Below are 20,424 nucleotides of genomic sequence, written 5' to 3'. Positions count from 1 at the left end.
AATTGCCACCTCTCCAACCACACTGGTCAAACCAAGAGTCCATCAATTCTCTCCTCCCACAAAGAAGAATGCAAAACAATCATTATTTACATGAACAGTGCGTGAGAACTCCAGGAGAAATATGTAAACAGATCAGAAGGCTGAAGAAGTTTTATGAGAACTTTAAAACTTTCAAAAGGACTGTAAAAGAAAACTTAGCACTTTTAAAAATCAGGGTAACAAAGGACAGCTGGTCCCACATGGCCAAAAGGACATTCCAGACCAGGAGCCCCTGCTCAGTGAATGAAGCAGGGGGAAGATGAGGAGGGGACACTTGTAGTTATGGCATTTGCCTTCCCAAATAACCTTGGCCTTTTGAGCCCTGCAAAACATGAATACAAGATATTTTTATTTTTGGCATTTCATGAGCTTTAGTCTCCTGTGAGCTTCAAGCCTGGCTCAGGGGAGCTTTGGGCACGTGCTGAGAGCACATGAATAACCCAAAGGCTTCGAGCTGTTTGGTTCCTCCCTTGCACCCAGGGATTTGGCAATTTCCTGGAGCCAGGCAAAGGAAACTGCAAATCATTAACTAAATAATCTTTGCTCATGACAAAGACATTAATCAAAATGTCTGTATTCATGTTCCAGAGGGGCATTTAAACCATCATCCAGTCGTTCACTCCAGTACAACCCAATGTCACTTCCACTGAACAGCACTCAGAATTCCTTCCAAAAGTATGACAGTGTCTAAACTAATTTTGGCTTTATGGAACAGCTTCCTTTTCAAAAGCATGCAGTATTTATGGGATTGAGCAGAAGCAAAAAAAAAAAAAAAAAAAAAAAATCAGTTGTGAAAGTCAGTTTTGTGTCAGGCAAACAGAAGGAAATATTCAGCATTTGAGCACGGGCAGCCTCACCACCTGGACAAGGCTTTTTAATAAAAAGCAGCCAATCTTTTCTCCTCGCCAGTGCAAACCCCACTGTTAAATTCCCAGGTGCCCCAGTACCCCTCACTCTCATTTCTCACCAATTCTAATACCTCAGCCCTAAATCCTTCAAGAGCAAATCTTCAGCAGTGCACAAAATGTGAATTCAGCAGGCAAAAAATCCCGAAAAACAATCCCCATCAAGCCCATAGCACTGTGCATTTATTATTCCTCACAACAAATTGTTTTTGTCAGGAGCTAAACAAAACACAAGACAATAAATCCAGAAATCCTGTTATATTACACAAATTATTCCATAATTGGAAACAAGGCTGTTTTACCTCTCCAGTGAGAGCAAGAAACAAATGCTTAAAAATAACTTTCCAGGAAATATTTGATTTCTTGATTATTTTGCTTTTTAATGGGAAACTATGGAGAAACAAATGGAGTTGACGCTTTCATTAAATCCCTGATAGAAAGTGAAATTCTTCCCTGTGAGGGTGGGCTGGCCCTGGCACAGAGCAGCTGTGGCTGCCCCTGGATCCCTGGCAGTGCCCAAGGCCAGGCTGGTCATTGGGGTTTGGAGCAGCCTGGGACAGTGGAAGGTGTCCCTGGTTGGAACTGGATGATCTTTAATGCCCCCTCCAACCCATTCTGGAATTCTCTGATAATTATCGTGCAGCCCTGATCTTTCTATTGGAAAATACAATAATGAGTAACCAAAGATATAGTATAAAACCTTGGAATATATTGGAATTTATATCATAAATGATGGAATCATTCTAGTTTTTACTCGCAGTCCTACTGGCTTTAATGAAGTATTTCATCATCTCAAACAGAGAAGGTGAAATGAGTGACAGCAAAACATCTTAACCCAGGGATTCAGCCAACAGGAAAAGGCTTCCTGAGGGAAAAAGCCACATTTCCACATGTAACAGAAGGCTGCTCTACCTAAACCCTCATTAATCATTAAGCCAGATTTCTGATGTGTTTGTCCAATTCCATTGTGTTTGCCATCGCCTGGGTAGGAAGCTGGAGGAGATGTGTGCAGGGACACAGCTCAGCAAGGCTCCTGCAATCCTATCACTCACACAGCTGAGAAATCCTAATGGATGAATCCTAATAGATGATTCCTAGTGGATGAATCCTAATGGATGAATCCTAATGGGTTCGTGGCTTCATTAACAAGACTTGAAGAGAAAAAAAAAAAGATTTACCTCAGTGGCAGGATCATGTAAATACAAAGAATTTTTTAATATATTTCTAGATGACAAATTGGTGCATTGCTATATTCTAAGACATATCCAGGCAGTTTATTCTTTCTTCAGCCCTAATCAATATCTTGGATTATCTAGCTGTTCCTTACACAACATTCCCATAGCAGAGCAGGACCAAGGCATGTGCACTGATATAATTTACAGCTGATTATTTCCTAGCTGCCGTTTCCAGCTGCTGTTTGAAGTCAATCAGCAATAACAATGACAACAAAGTACTTTGCTCTTCATTTCTGGGCTGCTGGAAGCTAAAGCATTGAGAGGAACACCTTGCAAATGTCCAGGTTGATGTTTGGCCTCCCAGGTGTGCCCTGAAATGTGAGTTTGCTGGCCCCAAGTTGGGCAACTCCCTGGGGGCTCCCCTGGCAGGGGAGACCCTCCTGGAGCAGTTCTGTGTCAGGAACCAGAGACGCATAGGACTTTTTCGGTCTTCAGCTTCTGTTTATTGTTATCTTATCAAAACTTCAGCACGCCGTCTGCACCAGACTCTGCGTGCAGGAAAATCAGCACAAACATGGCTAACAATCTCTTGTTACAAGGTATTTTAAATCTAATCAAAAACTAAGTTACCCAATTAAGAAGTGGCACCTAAATTATTTTCCTTTCTAACCCAATAATTGACCCCTAAAGACCCGCAATGTGGATTTTTCTACCCAATTAGAAAGGTACAAACTAAACCCAAGAAGAAAGAGGAAGAAGAAGAAAGAAGAAATTAACTCAAGACAACACCCTGTACCCTCAATCTTGAACCCATCTCTAACATGCTAAAAATCCTAAAACCTAAATTTCTCATCCATGTGACATACTATACTACTCTCTACAATCTCTTTCACACTTTTGTGGTTTTTAGTTTGCCTTGAGGCTTTGGAAATTTTCTCCATGAATGAGGATCAAAGTCTGTGCTCCCCTGGGGTTCAGGACACCCCAGAGCAGACAAAGAAATATTCCCGGTGCCCTGGGTTTCCACACTGAAATTTCCCAAATTGGTTCAAGATCTCTCAAAATTCAGAGAAATTAACCCGTTCCTCAACAATGTTCATTAACCATGACCCTGCTCCCCACCCTCCCACAGCTTCGTTGGCTGCTTCTTGCTCCAGAGCTCATTTCTGGATGTGGAATTAGCCCCTGTTCAATTCCCCCACACCATCAATCACCACCTAAAGCCCCTGACTCCTGTTCTGTGGGCTGATCCAGCTCCTGCCACAACCAGGAGGGACAGTGAGGTGGATGCTCCAGGAGATGAGGAATGAGCAGATGAAGTTTGGGGTTGCTGCAGAACCACGAGCACAGCAAAGAGCAGCTCCCAACCTCTTGTGAAAGTTGGCAAGGAGAGGCACAAACATCTCAGAGGTTCTAATGCCTTTTTTCCCCCCCCATACATTACTGTCAGCTCCACTGAAATCACCTGCCACAAGATATTTTTTCCTCATAACGGGCACTGTGGCTTATGCACTCCATCAGGGACACTGGAGAGGACAAGAGAACGTGGGTTACCTTTATGGCCTGAAGAGCCAATTTTATTACAGATTTATGTTGCCCTGATTTTTAAAAGTGTTTTCTTTTGTAGTTCTTTTGAAAGTTTTAAGGTTCTCATAAAACTTCTTCAGCCTTCTGATAATGTTTACATATTTCTCCTGGAGTTCTCACGCACTGTTCATGTAAATAATGATTGTTTTGCATTCTTCTTTGTGGGAGGAGAGAATTGATGGACTCTTGGTTTGACCAGTGTGGTTGGAGAGGTGGCAATTCCATCCTCCCATACACTGTCACTTTTGGAATTCTATATATTGTGAGGTCAGAAATACAATTGGCTCTTTTTCTCTCTTGAACTAACCTTCTGTGCACTCATTTTGTGTCCAACAGAAACAGATTTACATCTCCCTCATGTGCCATGGCCACAAAACCAGACTGGGGGAAGCTTAACCAGCACCTCAACCAGAACCTCCACAGCTCACTGAGTTTCACCATCCAGGTCTACACTGGGTCACCCACCCAGCTTCTGTGCTGGTCTCCACTGGAATCCAAAATTCAGCCCAAGAAATCCTTGAGAGGACCAGGCTGATTCTTTGGCTGGAAAAGGTGGAATCTCCACGCTGAGGGCTGGAGAGGTATGTTCTTTTTGAAACATCTGAGTTAAGTGGTATTGTCTCAGAGATTCAAAAGGCTGTGGGCAGTTGGGGTGGGTGGGATTTTTGCAGGAGAGCTCATGCACTGAGAAATACAGTTATAGGGAGGAAAATCATGAAGTATTTGGCAGGTAGGTCATGTCTGAGTCATAGTCACTTGACAAAAAACCCACAAGAGTTTGACTCTGATTTTCTCAATTTAGAATATTTCCAGAACTCCTAGTGCAGAGTTTGAAAAGGTGTTAGAAACTCAAAAATGAATGACACATTTGGATTTTCAGCAAAGAAAATATTTTAAGTTTAAAAAACCCAAAAAGACCAAACTCTTCACTGTGGGAAGAAAACCAATAAATCATTTCTGCATTCAACTCTAATTTCTCTGTCAAGTTCACTTTGATTATACACCCAGGAGCTTGATGAGGACTAAACTACAGGCTCCCTCATCTGCAGTGTGCAGCAATTCCCTGCTAGAGATGCTCATTATGGCCACAGGCACTAGGCCAGTGGAATAAGGCTGCTAGATAGTTATTGCTAGGTTTTAAGCAAAAAAAAAAACAAAAAAAAAACCAAAAAAACAAATCCATTAAAAAGCACAGTAATCACAGCCACCTCAGCTTTCCCATAATAGCCCAGAAAAAAAGAGGGCTGGCTGGGTAAGGGCAGCCTGGCTGGGAAAGTGTGCCAAAATCCCAAATCCCAAGCACAGCCAGGTGCTGTCATGGTGGGGAATTGAGAAAAGGGTGTAGAGAGACCTCACTGTTCTTTACAACAACCTCTCAGCCCCACATACCCAGCAAATTCTCTCCTGGAATGTTTTTCCTACCGGGCTATCCTGTATTTTATTTATTAAGCTTAGCAACAGACAGGTGTGGGGAAAAAATATAGATTACAAAAGGCCCAGTAAAGAGATAAACCATACACTGCTCCTGCAGCAGAGCCCACTGCAGGGCTGGCAGAGGGAACCAACATTTTAGCTGGTTTAGAAAGGAGGTTTTACCTTGATGGATGTTTCTGTTACATATAGACATTCTTAAATTAAAATGAAGCTAAGCCAAAAAATATTTATCAAAGGTCATAGACTTCTTATTGCCTGTGTAATAGTATTGCCATCACTTTGGCTCACAGCTCAGTGAAATTCTACTCATTGGGCTGAACAAGGTTGTGCCAGGTAATGTTCCCATAAAACTAAAGGACAGTTCTTGCCCTAAACAATTTACCTGTACAATAGCATATATTGCCTCTGCTACTGCCTCTCTATTTTTGCTTGTCCTAACACAATGGGAACACACTGATGTTACTGCAGAAAAAACTGGGATCTCATCTATTGGGTCTTAAATCCTTGTCTCCCCATCTCCTTGGCTTCCATGGGGAAGTTGCAGCTGCTTCCCTTCCAGCTTCCTTCCCTCCCCCACGCCCTCCCAGCTCCACTCCTCACACAGAGGACTGGGAAAAATGAAGTTGGGTTTATGTTAGGACAAGGGTGTTCTACTTCAGTTATTTATTGCAGTAATCACCCCTTGGAACTGTGCTTCCCTCAAATTGCACATATAAATTATCAGCTATTTCTCCCCCTCGCAAAGGTTAATGCAACCTCTTGTTTTACAGGTAGAGTGAAATTTAGAGGTTAAAACATGCTTATGACTTGATTTTTCCTCCCTGCTTCACCAGCGACAAGGTAAGGGGAGAGGAAGGCGAGGCATTACCCTGAGAGCAGCTCTGCTAAGTGCAATTACAGAGGAGTTTTGTGAAGCATTCTGCAGTGCTGTACATGAGCTCTGAGATCTGGCTTCCCTCTGCTATTCATTTTTCAATTTTCAGCTTCAAAGATCTTGGACAGTCTCCTCTACGCTCATCTACAAGCAGGAATCCAAGGTCTAACCACGTTGGATGATTTGCTCAGACGCAGGATTTGTTGCAGCAGTCTCGAGACAAACCAGCAGAAGGTAAAAAAAAAAAAAAAGGCAGGAAGTTCATGCAATATTAGAGCTGCTTTTATTTTCCCCAAATGCCGTGACAATCCTATTGTCCTTCAGAGACGTGAGCAAGTTTACCTTGTGGAATTTGAGCAGGATTATTATGGCTTTTGTACTTGATAATCTGCTTTTCTTACAGAGTCTTTTGTGCGAGGCTGTGTTGGCTGTGGCTCCATTGTTGGAGACACAAGAGCCCTGCTGATTGCTGACAAACAGCACCCCTGGAACGAGGCCACACTCCCACAAGAGACACAGGAAGAGGAGCACAGGAGATGCCACCTGGTGCAGTCAGCCCCAGGTAGAAAGAGGGGACAAGGAAAACTGCTGTCAAATGCTGTCTGAGCAGGGGAAAAGCCTTTTAGTGATGAGAGTGGTGGGAAGTCACCATCTGAACAACCCACAGGTATTCAAATGTCTCTAGAACCTGGGGACTGCTGGTGCCAAAACAGGAGCAGTACGTTCTGACACTCACATTGTTTCCTGTACATAATTTACAATATAAGTAGGAAAAAAAAATTAGAAATAATCCAGAGCCCATCAATATAGAGTTCCTCCCACAACACAGACTCATTCAGGCTGGAAAGTTCCCTCAGCAGCACACCCCAAGGAGCCTCTGGGTTCTTCCCAACATGCTGGTGGAGGGAATTCCTGCCAGGGAGCTCAGCAGTCTGGAGCTTTTCCCTCAGAGCCACCTCACCTGAGCAGGGCAGGGTCAGGGGCAACCAAGAGCACTAAACCAACCTGTGGTGACAAAGCAGGTCCAAGGCGCAGCTGGAGAAGCCAATCCAGCTGAATTAGTGTCACAGGCAGGGACCACCTCTCCCTCAGCAGAGTTTAAACCAGATTAAGACCCCAGGGCTGAGCTTAAATATAAACCCCAGTGGGAGACCCAGGTGAGGCTTTTCAGGTCCTTCAGGGGCTCCTGGGGAGACCCAGATGAGGCAGGTCAGGTCCTTCAAGGCCTGAATGCTCTTGGGGATCCCCCATGCCCTTGTTCCCTCTTCCCACTCAATGATCAGCATTAAAAACCATCCAGAATGGACACACCAGTGAGATACAGAGGTATTTTTTCATTCAGAAATGCTGTGGGGCTGAACCCTCAGCTGCTGCACATCATTTGGAGTGGAATCAGTTAACAGCAGAGGAGGATTTAGCACCTGATTTTGTTCTAATAACCTATCACATTGACCAGTCCTTTTATTAATCTGAGCATTTAAATGAGTTCTTATTAGAAAAAAGTAACCAGAGCTGCAAAAAAGGAACAAGGTAAGGCAAGGACAAATGCATAATTATCTTGAGTATGAAAAAAAATGGTGCAGCAGAAGTTCATGTTCCTTTGTGTGGAACACAGCCCAGTTAATGTACAATTTAGATGCAATAGTTTTCTCTGGCTGGGAAATCAGTGTGATTTTTTTTTCCCCCTCAGCTTATGCTTTTAACATTTTCCCAAAGAACAGAATGATGATGGAACTGAACTGCTGCAGCAGGCTGAACAAATTCATTAATGTCATTAGCCAAATAATGATCCCAAACATGTGTGGCAGCACAGGCAGCAGCACCACACTTCCAGGGAGGCTTCCAGCATTCCACCTCCTCCTTAATGGGAGCACACAGCTTTGTCATCCCTGCTGCAAGAAATACAAGGTCTTAAAAAAGCTATATTTGCCACCTTCCTGCACGTGCTCTGCTCGTAATTTCAGGTATCCAGGCTTGATTTGGCAATCAAGCAGCTCCCAGTGCCCTCCAGGAGAAGCTGGGGAATGGGACAATCTCCTGGGGTTAATCACTAGCCTTTGTTTAGGAAATTTGCCATGGAGATGAGCAAGTGAGGTGTTTCTTCTCTTACTAATGAGACAGCCTGAGCCAGACCCACAGCTCCTCTGAGAGGTGTGGGGTGAGAGAAGGCTCTGTGTCACTCGTGCCTCCCCTGAGGTCCCTCCCAGCCCCAACCATTCCATGGTTCTCTGCATCTCCTGATGCACAGGGAGCTCTCCAGCACGTGCTGCTTCCTTCCCTCTCTCGTGGCCAAAGCCTCTCCTTGCCAGCTCTGGAGCCCTAAAGCTGCCAGATGGGGGTGTCTGTGGAAATGGGTGTGGCATTTGGTGTGGAATTTGGATGGGAAATGATGTCTGGGTCTAAAATCGAGCATTGATTGCCCACCAACATCCTGCAGTCTGGGACACCTTTGGAAAGATGGGAGAAGGAACTGCTGACCTGGATCATGAGAATGCAAAGGGAAATGGTGAAGGGTGCCAGAGTAACTGGGGGAGCAGCAGGAGCAGGAAACAATTTTAGACAATGCTGCTGCCCTTGGGGCATGAGTTATTCATCAGATTGGACCCATCTAAAATCCTGGGCAATTTTGTACCCAATTTTTCTTCAGCTAAACTGGCTGAGTGCTTGCAGCAACCCTCCCTTCCTTTTTGGTTTGGCTTTGTGAGTGGTTAAATCCTGCTGGAGCCAGGTCCTGCTCCACTGAAATCAAAACAAAATGGGGAAAATGGGTTTCCTGCAGGATCTCATTGCTCCCTCTGTGTGCCTCTCCCTGTCCCAGCCCTGATGTTGTCCACCTAATTCATCCTGAGACCTTTCTGCCAACTTTTTTGGCTTTTTACTGTCTTTCAGGTCTCTTTCTCAGTTTTCCAGTGCCCAGCACAGCCAGGTCTGTGTTCAGCCAACTCTATGGTAAAACACATGATTTATTTATTATAAAATATAATTTCCATAATTTATTACAGGAATTATTATATAATTAAGTTAATGGTGGAGAATTCCAATTAAGGAGGTGTTGGGAGAGTCCAGCAAAGCAACCAAATCATAAAACTGCCCACAATCCTTCAGGCCAGACCACGAAACGAGACTTGCAGGGCAATGGATAACATCAAAACATTGAATATATAAATAATAATAATGACTAAAGCTTTGGTTTTTAGAGCTTTCATCACAAGTTCTGCTGATGCATTGCAAAAGTTTATAAAGCTCATTGGGAAATTTTAATAAGGGGTAAAAACCACACTCTTCATCTACTAAAAGTACCTGATCCTGACTTATTTTATAATAGGGTTATTCAAAATAACTCCACTGACATCACAGCCCACTGGGGCCAGAAAAAATAGAACCAGTCCCTTGGTATTCATAAAATAACCTGCCTGGGGTACACAAAAGAAACATGAGGGGAAACCTGAATAAATATCCTCATAATTAAAAAAACGCTGGAGCAAGGATTTTTTTTTTTTCCTTTTTCTAATTTGGAAGCTTCTTTGATAACACACAAAAAGTTGATAACTGAAAGATCTGGAGCAGCTAAAATGCAGCCATGGATTGAAGATGCAGTGATAATCTACATGTTTGATTGCAGCATTTATGGCCTAAATGCAGAAATAATGGTGACAATACAAAGCCCTGATTTCTCTTGCGGAAATTAATCTTCCTGTAGGCTGGAGGAACTGGGGGGGTGTTAAAAACATCCCAAAACTGGGCATGGCTGTCAGCAGCAGAAAGCAGGATTTGCTGTCTCAACCGGATGAATTATTTAAGGATCGAGGGAAAGAATCCAGGAATGAAGGATGGCGTGTGGAGCACAGCTTAGAGAGGGGTCACGGGTTTGCCTTTGGCTTTGGGGTGTCCCCATCCCAGCGGGGTTGGAGTCAGCAGGCTGCTACAGCTGGGCTCTGGAACAGGTTGAGGGAGACTGGGATGGGCTGGGATCCGTGGGATAGGATCCGTGGGATGGGATAGGATAGTATAGGATCCATGGGATGGGATGGGATAGGATAGGATAGGATCCATGGGATGGGCTGGGATCCGTGGGATTCATGGGATGGGGTGGGATGCATGGGAGGGGCTAGGATCCATGGGATAGGATGGGATCCATGGGCTATGATCCAAGGGATGGGCTGGAATCCATGGGATGGGATGGGATGGGATCCATGGGCTGTGATCCAAGGGATGGGCTGGGATCCATGGGATGGGATGGGATGGGATGGGATCCATGGGCTGTGATCCAAGGGATGGGCTGTGATCCATGGGAGGGCATCTATGGGGTGGGATGGGATCCATGGGATGGGATGGGATGGGATGGGATCCATGGGCTGGGATCCATGGGATGGGATGGGATCCATGGGCTGGGATCCATGGGATGGGATGGGATCCATGGGCTGGGATCCATGGGATGGGATGGGATCCATGGGCTGGGATCCATGGGCTGGGATCCACGGGATGGGATGGGATCCTTGAGGTGGGCTGGGATCCATGGGATGGGATGGGATGGGATGGGATGGGATGGGATGGGATGGGATGGGATGGGATGGCTTCCAAGCTCTGATAAACCTGTCCTGGTTTTGGGTGCCATCTCATATATTCCTCACAGAGTTAAGGCTCACTCTTCTCAAACACACAGGCCGTGCTCTCTCCAGGTGCTCCAGAGTCCTGAGGGGAAAAAAAAACTGTTTTCTCTGTCCCCTGGAAAATAATTAGGCACAAAAAAGGAAATAAAACTGCTGTCTTGTGGCAAGGTGTCTGCATTCTTTGGGTGGGTGAAAACAGAGCTGAATGAGGCCTGCAGGCTACCAGGGCATTGACAGCACAAAGCCATAAAAGGCTGGGAATCTTCTCTCTTAATTCACTTTATCCTTGTGTTTACAAGGTGATGGGAGCAGACAGAGATCTAATCCTGCTGATGAGAAATCCTAAATTAAAGCTGAGATTAAAGGCACGACTGACACAGATACACAGAGCCAGGTTTAGCTAAAACACACAAAAATGGGGGCAAGGGCTTTGCAGGTCTGGGACAGCCTGTCCTGGCTGTGGTTCTTGTCTCTTCCACCTGTACACAAGCAGACCTTGAAGGCCTGAAATGAGGGGAATCATTTGCTTGAAAATCAGTTTTCTATGGAGAATTGAGTCTGGGATGGTTGTTTTATTGCCTCTCAGGAGGCAAGTCCTTTTAGAAAGTGTTTTTCAATTGTCTTTCCCCCTCAAAGGTAGCACTGTTACTGTGGGAAGTGACTGACATCCCTTTTCCATCAAGCCTTTCTTCCTCCTTGAGCTGCTGAAGTGCTTTTGTCAACAAATATGAATAGATCAGCCACTGCTTTCTCTTAAAAAGCAAAACAAAAGTTCACTTCAGGCTCATAAGAAAGGAGAGGAAAAAAAACCACACTTTTTAAAAAATAAAATCTCACTTTTGTATTCCTATTTTAATTACCTTAACTGTTCTTTCATGTACTAATCTTTAGACTTTTTTTTTTCCATTTGTGAGCTCCACTTCATTTGTTAAGGTTTTTAAATCCTCAGTTGTTTGTTTCATGTTGTTTTTTTTCATGTTGTTTTCTTTTGGGTTATTTTTCTAAAAAGACATTCTTCTCATGAGTTCCCTGCTCTGGCTACAGCACTTACATGAGAAGAAAAAAGCATGATCTCACTTTTCATGCTTATAACAAACAATTCTATCAGCTGATCCAAAAATAAACTATATTAAAAAAAAAAAAAAAAAAAAAAAAAAAAACCAACACATTTTGTGCAACGTTTCAGGAAGTTCTGATGTCCAGACAGGATCTAATAAGGGTTTAAATTGAGGGTTGAAGTTGTAGGAGGTGGAAAAAATGAATTACCTGTCTACAAGGATTTACCTCTGCTCTCTCCTCTGGCAGGAATTTGCTTAAAATTCCCCTCTTGCAGCTGTGCCTGTGAGGATCCCACTCCCTGGCCTCTCTGTTATTTTTTTATTCACCTTTTTCCTCCGATGTCCTCAGGCTTTGCACCCCCTCCTCTCTGGTGCATCTCAGGGGCTGTGGGATCTCTGCTCTCCTCTCCCCCCAGCATTCCTGTCCCTCTGCATGCAGATGTGGTGGATGAGCTCCCAAAAAGCTCTGTGGGCAGATCTGGAGTAAAGCTGCAGAGTGTCCCTGTCAGCTCTGGTGCCTTAGGATTTCAGCTTTTCTATTTTCCATCTTCGTACTCCTGCAGTTCTTCAGTGTGTAACTCCAAACTCCACACACAGTGTGAGCTGCTGCTTCCCCATTTGGGGCAGACACAACAATTCCTCTCCAGGCCTGGCAGTCAAGGACACCTCACTGCCTCGGGCCAGAGAGATGGGAACAAAAGTGAGTTGGGGGAGCAAACTTGGGGTCAATGACTTCATTACCTGAAGCTGGAATTGGCAGATTCACCCCCAATATGCAAACGGACCAAACTTATCAAAGTGTGAAAACCTGTGACCCATTGTCCATTTTTGGGTGTAGCCCCTGGGGGGCTTTGTCTACCCTAAATATATCTGAAGGCCCTTCAATAAATAGACAGCTTTTTATTCCCTTCATTCTGTCTGGCCTCTGTTTTTAGGTAAATCCAAAAATGCATCAGCTCCTGCCTGAGCTTGTGGTGGGGTTTTAATTGGGAATAATTCCCTCAGTCTCCATAAGGAGGTAGGGAAAAACTATTCACAGGGAAACTCTGGTTGCTCTTTGGTTCCCAATCCAAAGCTCTTTTTGGTGTTCCACAGATGAGTGTGAGTGAAGTGCTTTTTGATAGCCACACCTCTATTCCTCACTCACTGCAGACATCCTTCCCTTCATGGAATGTTGTGGGGTTTTCTCCTCTTGGTGAGGAGGCTGAGGGTGCAAACCAAATCAGAGACACTTTCCTCCATTGTTTTTCTGTGGTTGAATGTCTGTACTGGGGATAGAGCCCCCAGAAAACTCCAGCAGAAGATAACAGGTATTTTCTTCTGTCTGACCTGGAATGGGGTGAGTTTAATGTGTGCCAAATCCTGATGTCCTTACTCAGTCAAACTGCCCAAACCTGCATTAATAATGCCAGGAGGATGGGATAAAAGCATCAAAATAAAATCCTTCCAGCAAGAAAGTGTGAACCACCTCCAGTCTAGCCCAGAAAGGTGTTTTGGCTCCAGAGCTGATGGGTTTTGCCCCAGGGGTGCTCTGAGCCAAAGGGTTCTGCTGGCAGGAGAGACAGCAGGGCATGGGAGTGGAGTGTTGGATGAAGGGCAGAAGAATGAATCCTCCTCCCCTGACCATCTCTGCTCTCATCCCAGGCTAATTAAACAGCAGGGAAATACATGGAATCAAAACTTTCCTTCCAATAAACCCTTTCAGAAGTGTATCTGAGGAGGTGATTTAGGAGCACAATGACACAGAAGTGTTTAATGAATCTAGACCTGTGCTGCTGCATTTGTATGGACTTTGCAGCAATAAAGTAGGTTAAAAGACAAATTAATTGTGTGCTTCCTCTCCAAGAGAAAGAGACCAATGGTAGTTTCTATGGCAACAACTTGCAATTCATCCTATTAACTTTCTTATTGCAGGAACAATCAATAATGATACAGATCGCTTTAGGATAAAATATACATGAAGATTTGAAAAAAAATATTGTTTGCTCTACTTTCAAATCAAATCTGATATGCTCTTGAAAAAGCAAAGACAATGTTCGAGAGAAGCACAACGTGGATTTGCCAGGAGGGGAAAAAACCAGGTGAGTCAATTTGTACCAAAATCCATCTTAGCAACTCGAGCAACCTGCTCAGATTAATTATTTTCTGAAATGTTTTGACACTTGTGCTCACTCTGATTGTGAAGGTTATACCTTATTTAAAGGTGTTAGTCTGTGTGCTGATATCTCTGCTCAAACCAGTCAAGTGCATTCACAGCCCCTCAAAGGACTGGTAGCTACTCCAAAAGGCTTTTGGAAGAGCAGAGCTCTCGGGGAGCAGCGTGACTGATGCTTCTCCCTCTCAAAGAGCTACCACAGGGCTCTATTGCACTTCATTTTTCAGATGAAGATCTCCAGGCAGATCCCTCCTGCCTCCTGTGGCCCCAGCAGCAATGATAGCCAGGCTCAGCCTCCCTGCTGATGGGTTTGGTCTGCAGGACGCTGTAGAATTCTCAATTTTCCCCCATTTGATTTTTGTAGTTGCCAGGAGGTATCACTACCCCGAGGTTTGCATCCCCTCCGTGGCATATCCTGACACTCCACTGGCTTTAGGGGCAGTGAGCCACCAGCAGAAAGCTCCTTAATCTGATTTATCAACAAATAAAAATATCATTAATCAGCTTCAAACTTTGCCTTCATTTAAAGAAAGTGCTGGTGAGAAGGGAACGGATCTTCTGTGCTTACCAAAAAATACAAAAAAAAAAAAAAAAAAAAAAAAAAAAAAAAAAAAACAAACAATCAAACCCTGAGTACTTTTGACTGTTCTTGCAAAAAAAGAACAATAAAATAACCAATATGAGAATCAATCTGTAAGTTTGGGGGTTTTATAAAAGAAGGATGCACAGCAATTCCCAGAGGATGCATTTAAAAGCTCTGCAAACTCTCTCCTTGGAGACTTGGATTTTCCTGCCTTTTTAGACTTTTTCCCTACATTTAGCTTCTGAGAATCTTAAAGGAAAAACTGTCACAGTGTCTTTGTGAAGCACCCAGTGAAGCAGGAAGGCTCTTCCAACTCCAGCAAGGCTGTGCACACTTGGAGTCTTCATCCAAGCACTTCAGCTCTGTGATACACCCAGTCAAGGTGTGGTGAATCAAAATAATCTCATCATAAATTGGGTTTGGGGTATGAAACCAATAAGTGAGGCTGCCCAGGGCTTGTTCTGTTGTTAGAGGATCCTGTGCAGTGTCTCTGGTGATGGCTCTGTGGAGATCTGGGTACAGGAAACGCTCTGAGCTGCAGAACGGAGCCGACAGAGGCTGGAGAAGGAAACAGGAGCTGGCTACAACAGCCAGGGCAACAGGATGCCATCAGCTGAGGTTCCTGCTGCCTCAGCTGCCACAGCCCACGCTGCAGGGTGAGGGTTGTGACTGAGTGGCATGAAAGGAAAGAGAGGAGCCCGAGCAGTCACTTGGAACCTAACTGAACACGCTTTGATGTTTGTTGCAAATGGCATTTCTCCCGTGGAGAGGAGCTTGCTCCTGAACTCCATCCATCCAGGGGCAGCCCAGGAGTCAGTAAACTTGCTCCAATTGAGATCACAAACATAAAAAGCCTCTCTGAAAATCCACGTGTAGACATTTCCTCTGGCAGGAGCTGCTGCCTGCACTTGCCATGGTGTGAATTAGAGCAGCCCCAAACAGGGTTTGTGCCCCCTGGGTGAGAAAGGTGGGATCCAGAGCTGGAGCCCATTTGTGAGGGTTTCTCATGATTAAACATCCAGATGTGCTGAAGGATGGAGGGGTGAAGCCAGGCTTAAACCCCAAAACTATAATAGCAAGGGGAAAATAAAATGCCCTCTTGCCTCCTATTTGAGATTTGCATTTTTGAATTCATTCCCTCTTGAATTATTGTGCTCTCGCTCTATAAATTTGATGACCTCTGACCAGAAGAAATTAAGTTCAATGATTTTCTGGCTTGTTTGAATATGAGCCTCCCCGGGAACTGAATGTCATGTAAGGCTGCAATTTTTGGCATGCTAACTTACATCTCCTCAAAACAGGTGGCTCTTCAAATGATCATATTTTAAACTATTTCTGAAAAGCATTATGTATCCAACAAATTACATAGCAGGTAAAAAGTCTTGTGATAAATGTCATGCCTTGGCTGTAATTTATTCAATAGGAATGTTTATTTTGCTTTTTGATCAATTTATTATAGTAGTTGTACCAATCCCTCTATTATCTTTAAATTCATGTCACCTTTTTTTTTTTTTTTTGCAGTTAAGAATGTGAAGAATTGATTTAAAAAATGCCCAAATTGAATATCCATTTGGTTCAAGCTGTGTGATGTGAGTGAAAACACAGCTCATGCTCAGTAGATGTCAAGTTACACTCACACTTTGTGATATTATCTCAGTTTTATGCATCTTCTATTTTCTGTTTTATCTGAAGGTTTGGTGCCCTTCCTGCTGCTCCCACAGAAAATTCTGCAGCCACTCCAGCACCTGGGATGCTCCCAATCTCCTCTGTTCTTTCTTGGAGTTCCTTCTGTGTTTAAATAATGTCAGCTTCAATTGTGCTTGAGATGAAGGTGGAGGAAAACTGAGGGATTGAGTCTCTGCTCTCATGGTTAATGCACTCCGATTTGGGATGAGGAGAGGTGTCAAGTTCAATTCTCTGCTTCAAATAAGGAGGATGGATTTGAACTTAAATCTCCTCTATTCCCATGATTAACCCTGGGCAGCTGAAGGATGGCTTTATTTCTCTCTTTTCCCTTTCTGGTTCTGCTCTGGTCAGGAGAACACTCAGATCTCCTATCAGGAAAGGCTGGGGATGTTTGGCCTGGAGAAGATAAAGCTCCAGGGAAAATTTCTTGCAGCCTTTCAGGACCTGCAGGGGATAGAGAGGGATTTTTGGAAAGGGATGGAGTGCATGAAGTGGGGACAGTTGCTTTAAACTGAAGAGGGCAGGGTTAGAGGGGATACCAGGAAGAAATTCCTCCTTGTGAGGGTGGGCTGCCCCTGGATCCCTGGCAGTGCCCAAGGCCAGGCTGGACAGGGCTTGGAGCAGCCTGGGACAGTGGAAGGTGTCCCTGCCATGGCAGGGGTGGCACTGGATGGGATTTAAGGTCCCTCCAAACCAGAACTGGTCTGTGATTCTGGGATTCCACCATTTTTTATGAATGGTGTAAGGTCCCCTGCAGCCAGGGGCCAAAGACAACACCTCCCAAAAAGCAAGAGTGGAGCTGTGGTTTATTCCCCAGGATCTCCTCCTGCAGGTGCAGATGGTGCCAGTGGCAGCAGGCTGGACCTGTGTGAGCTCTGCATCCCTCTCAGGGCATGGTGGATCCCAGAATCCCCCCAGGAGCTGCTTCCAGAGGAGGAGGGACAGCAGAGCAGAGCCAGCACCCATTCTGTGGCTCTCAACCAACAGCTTTGAGCTGAGTTCCTGCCATGGGGATTGTTTCAATCCCTGTTTCACCTCAGACTGTCTCCATGGGAGCACTGGATGCGGAGCCTGTCAGAAATTTCAAAGGAACATGGCATTAAGGGTCTGGGAATGTTTCCTCTTCCCTGCCAGTGCCAGGAGCAGGACTCCACTGACATCACTGCCGAGCCTCCAGCCTGCTGCCAGTGCAATAAATCTCTTTTTTTCAGAGGGTAACAACTCTGTGGGAAGGTCGGAGCGTCCCTCACTTGTCTCTGAGAGCATCCAGCATCCATGGAGAGAGAGGATGCCACAATTCTGCAGCTGGTGGAGCTTCAATGCTCAAGCACTACCCAAAATCTGCTCCAAAACCATGTGACCTTAGTGTGCTATGAGTGATTTCCAAAGGCAGCTTGACTGTTTTCCAGGTAAAATATTGTGACTAGAGAAAGAAAACACACAAGGGTTAAAAATGTGGGGTAAATAGTGTTTGATAAGATAATGATCATAGACCAGCTGTTGCTGAAAAAGTGTTTAATATTATAAATCATCAGAAGCCTTATAAAATATAGATTTGCCAGAACAATACCAAACAAAAATGATTCTGTAATAATATTGAAATATGTAAAATTCACAGCTCCCTTGAGAATTCAATTTTTTCAGGGATAGGCACAAATCTGTTTCACTTGCATGAAAACCACACATAGACAGAAGTCCTGAAAATCCTATGTCCTTGCTTAGATTTATTTAAATCGTTTAAATCAGGATTTGTATTAAGACAATGAAGATATAAGTGTAAGATTACCCTGGTTGTAACATAGCAGTGGTAGAAAATTCCAGATAAAATCTCATATTCCTTCTTCTTTTTATTGGGAAAAAATGGAATTAAGAGAAATGCTGAACATGTGAAGCTGCACTAAAAGGCGCTGGGGTAAACCTTAAATTTCTTTCCATGATTTATTTCTAGCAGCTAATACACACCAATATTGCTGAAATTCAGCCCAAATTTGGAAGGACACAGACGGAACAATGCTGGTGAGGAAGCTGGGAAAGGACAGAGGTTGGGAAATATTTTCCCTGTGGAATGTGTGTTCACACAGCCGAGAGGAGCCGAGCTGTGTTTTCCCAGAGCCATAACCAGAGGGTATCAGCCCTCCTGGTGTGAGATCCTGTAAGAAAATGAGGCACAAACAGGCCTTGCAAAGTTAAGCAATATCAATTTATTCCCCTGAGACAGAATAAGATAAAAATAACTCGGGGCTTGTGAGAATGGAGAGAAGCTAATAAATTGTTTTTAAACCCAAAGCAAACCAAACAATCCCTTCAGAAGGTGACAACAGCTGAGCACACCGGGGTTGGGGGGGAGATCACAAACACTTGAACCTTCCCAGAACACTTGAGCCTTCCCACCAAAAACACATTTACTGCCAGGAGAGTTGCAGCACTGTTGCTATTGGACACAAAATGAGTACACAGAAGCTTGGGAAGTTCAAAAGAGAAAAAGACCCAGTTTTATTCAAACATCTGGTATTTATAGAATTCCAAAGGTGACCATGGATTGGAGGATGGAATTACCACCTCTCCAACCACACTGGTCAAAGATCAATCAATCATTTCTCTCCACCCACAGAGAAATATGTAAACTGTTCTATTTACACATGAAATTGTGTGGGAACTCTGACTCTCAAATATGTAAACATGATCAGAATCAGTTTTATGAGAACTTTAAAACTTTCAAAAGAACTATAAAAGAAAACTTAACACTTTGAAAAATCAGGGCAACACAGCACTTCCCTTTGGCAACTCCCAATTGCTCTGAGGGAAACTGGAGCTGCTTTGGCCCCACTCTTTTAAAGCTGAGCTGAATGTGATGCCTTCAGTTTTAGATTTTCTTTTTCCCAGGTTCTGCACTGCACTGGTGTGACTCTGATCTCCAGATAAAGTGTCAGCAGCTCTCCTCACAGCTCAGGCACACAGAACAATCCTTTTCCAGCCCCAGAACCAAGGACAGCGCTGCAGCTTCAGCCCAAAAAGTGCAAACAACAGGGAATGGAGGAGAGCAAACTGGGAGAATGGGACTGCATCACCTGGAGCTGGAATTGGACAATGAACCCCAATGTGGAAATGGACCAGAACTTATAAAAGTGTCAAAACTCCTGACTCTGAGTCCATCTTGGTGTAGCCACAGCTGGGCTCTTGCACTGCCCAAGGTGTGTCCTGTGAAGGCCTTTTAATAAATCCCTACTTTATTCCTTTAACCCTGCCCATTTTCTGTTCCAGGCAGCCTCTCAAGGCATCAAATGAAACAGCAAATCCTCAGGGGCCCTGTCTGGAGGGGCCAGGGGTGAGCAGCACACGGTGCTGTGCAGCTCGGGGTGGCAGTGTTCCCACCTTACAAACATCATTTATATTCACATTACCTCCCTCCACTTCCCAGGAAATCTCTCCTGAGGCCCTGCACAGCCCCCTGAGCCCTGCCAACACCCCGTGCCACTGCAGTGTCACTCCCCAAGGGATGCTTTTCCATTTTTCCTGGAAGTTCCAGCAGCTTTTGGCGCTTCTCCCTGCTTGCTCTGCATCCTCGCCATGTGGAAAACACTGGCTGCTGTCGAGCTGCAGGGTCAAATAATTTCCCTTGATTCACAGAATTCACAGAATTCACAGAAAATAATTCCCCTTGATTTGGTGACAGGATCTTTGAGTGGTGCAGGGTTACTCTGGGCAGGTAGGGAGTGGCTTTAGGAAGGACCCGGAGATAGCACAGATTCACTAAACGACATTTTAATCACACCTTGAGCAATTTGCTAATTGCATTCAACAGCACTTCGAGGAAAAACAGGAGCTGTCAGGGTTTGTAGAGACAAGAAGAAAATTGGTTTGGGGACACCACTGATTATTACAAATACCAAGGTGTCATATTATCCAGAAAAGGCACAGTGGAAAATCCTAGCAAAAGTCAGATTTGCAATTTTATCTCCAACTTTTTTTGGAGTAAATTTGATCACAAGTTTATACTTTTTTTTTTCCTCTTCTATGCAGAAGGTTTTTTTTTCTATATTTAAGTATGTATAATGGATCTGCTAAAAACCATCAGAGACCATTAAGCCAGAGAAGCATGAAATCAAGTAGAAATTATTATTTTAATTCTATGCACTTGTGCATAACAGTATGAACATGGTGCCAAATAAACATTCATCAGAACTCCAGCTAGTACTCAAGGCAGTAACCTGATTTTCAGTTTGGAAGCAGGGAATACACCCCTGCTCACATTTCAAGAGATTTAGGTGCAAAGCCCAGCTTGTGTATATTCTGACAGCAGGAGAAAATGTCAGTTGCT

The 20,424-nt window shown here is 44.2% G+C and overlaps 2 long non-coding RNA genes across 2 annotated transcripts; one reads left to right on the top strand and one right to left on the bottom strand.

Annotated features, from left to right (window-relative positions):
- Positions 1-5,398: 5,398 nt before the first annotated feature.
- On the bottom strand, positions 5,399-7,195 carry LOC137480403 (uncharacterized). The gene is made up of 2 exons (XR_011002883.1): positions 7,020-7,195; positions 5,399-6,758 (listed from the first exon to the last, which is right to left on the bottom strand). It is a non-coding gene; the product is annotated as an uncharacterized lncRNA (long non-coding RNA).
- A 107-nt stretch (positions 7,196-7,302) lies between these two features.
- LOC137480402 (uncharacterized) lies at positions 7,303-15,903 on the top strand. The gene is made up of 3 exons (XR_011002882.1): positions 7,303-7,544; positions 13,597-13,763; positions 14,659-15,903. It is a non-coding gene; the product is annotated as an uncharacterized lncRNA (long non-coding RNA).
- The last annotated feature ends 4,521 nt before the right edge of the window (positions 15,904-20,424 follow it).

The sequence above is a fragment of the Anomalospiza imberbis genome, chromosome 11 (assembly GCF_031753505.1).
Source record: "Anomalospiza imberbis isolate Cuckoo-Finch-1a 21T00152 chromosome 11, ASM3175350v1, whole genome shotgun sequence".
NCBI lineage: Eukaryota > Metazoa > Chordata > Aves > Passeriformes > Viduidae > Anomalospiza > Anomalospiza imberbis.
The sequence above is the reverse complement of the archived record's forward strand: the minus strand, read 5'-3'. Positions and strand labels throughout refer to the sequence as shown.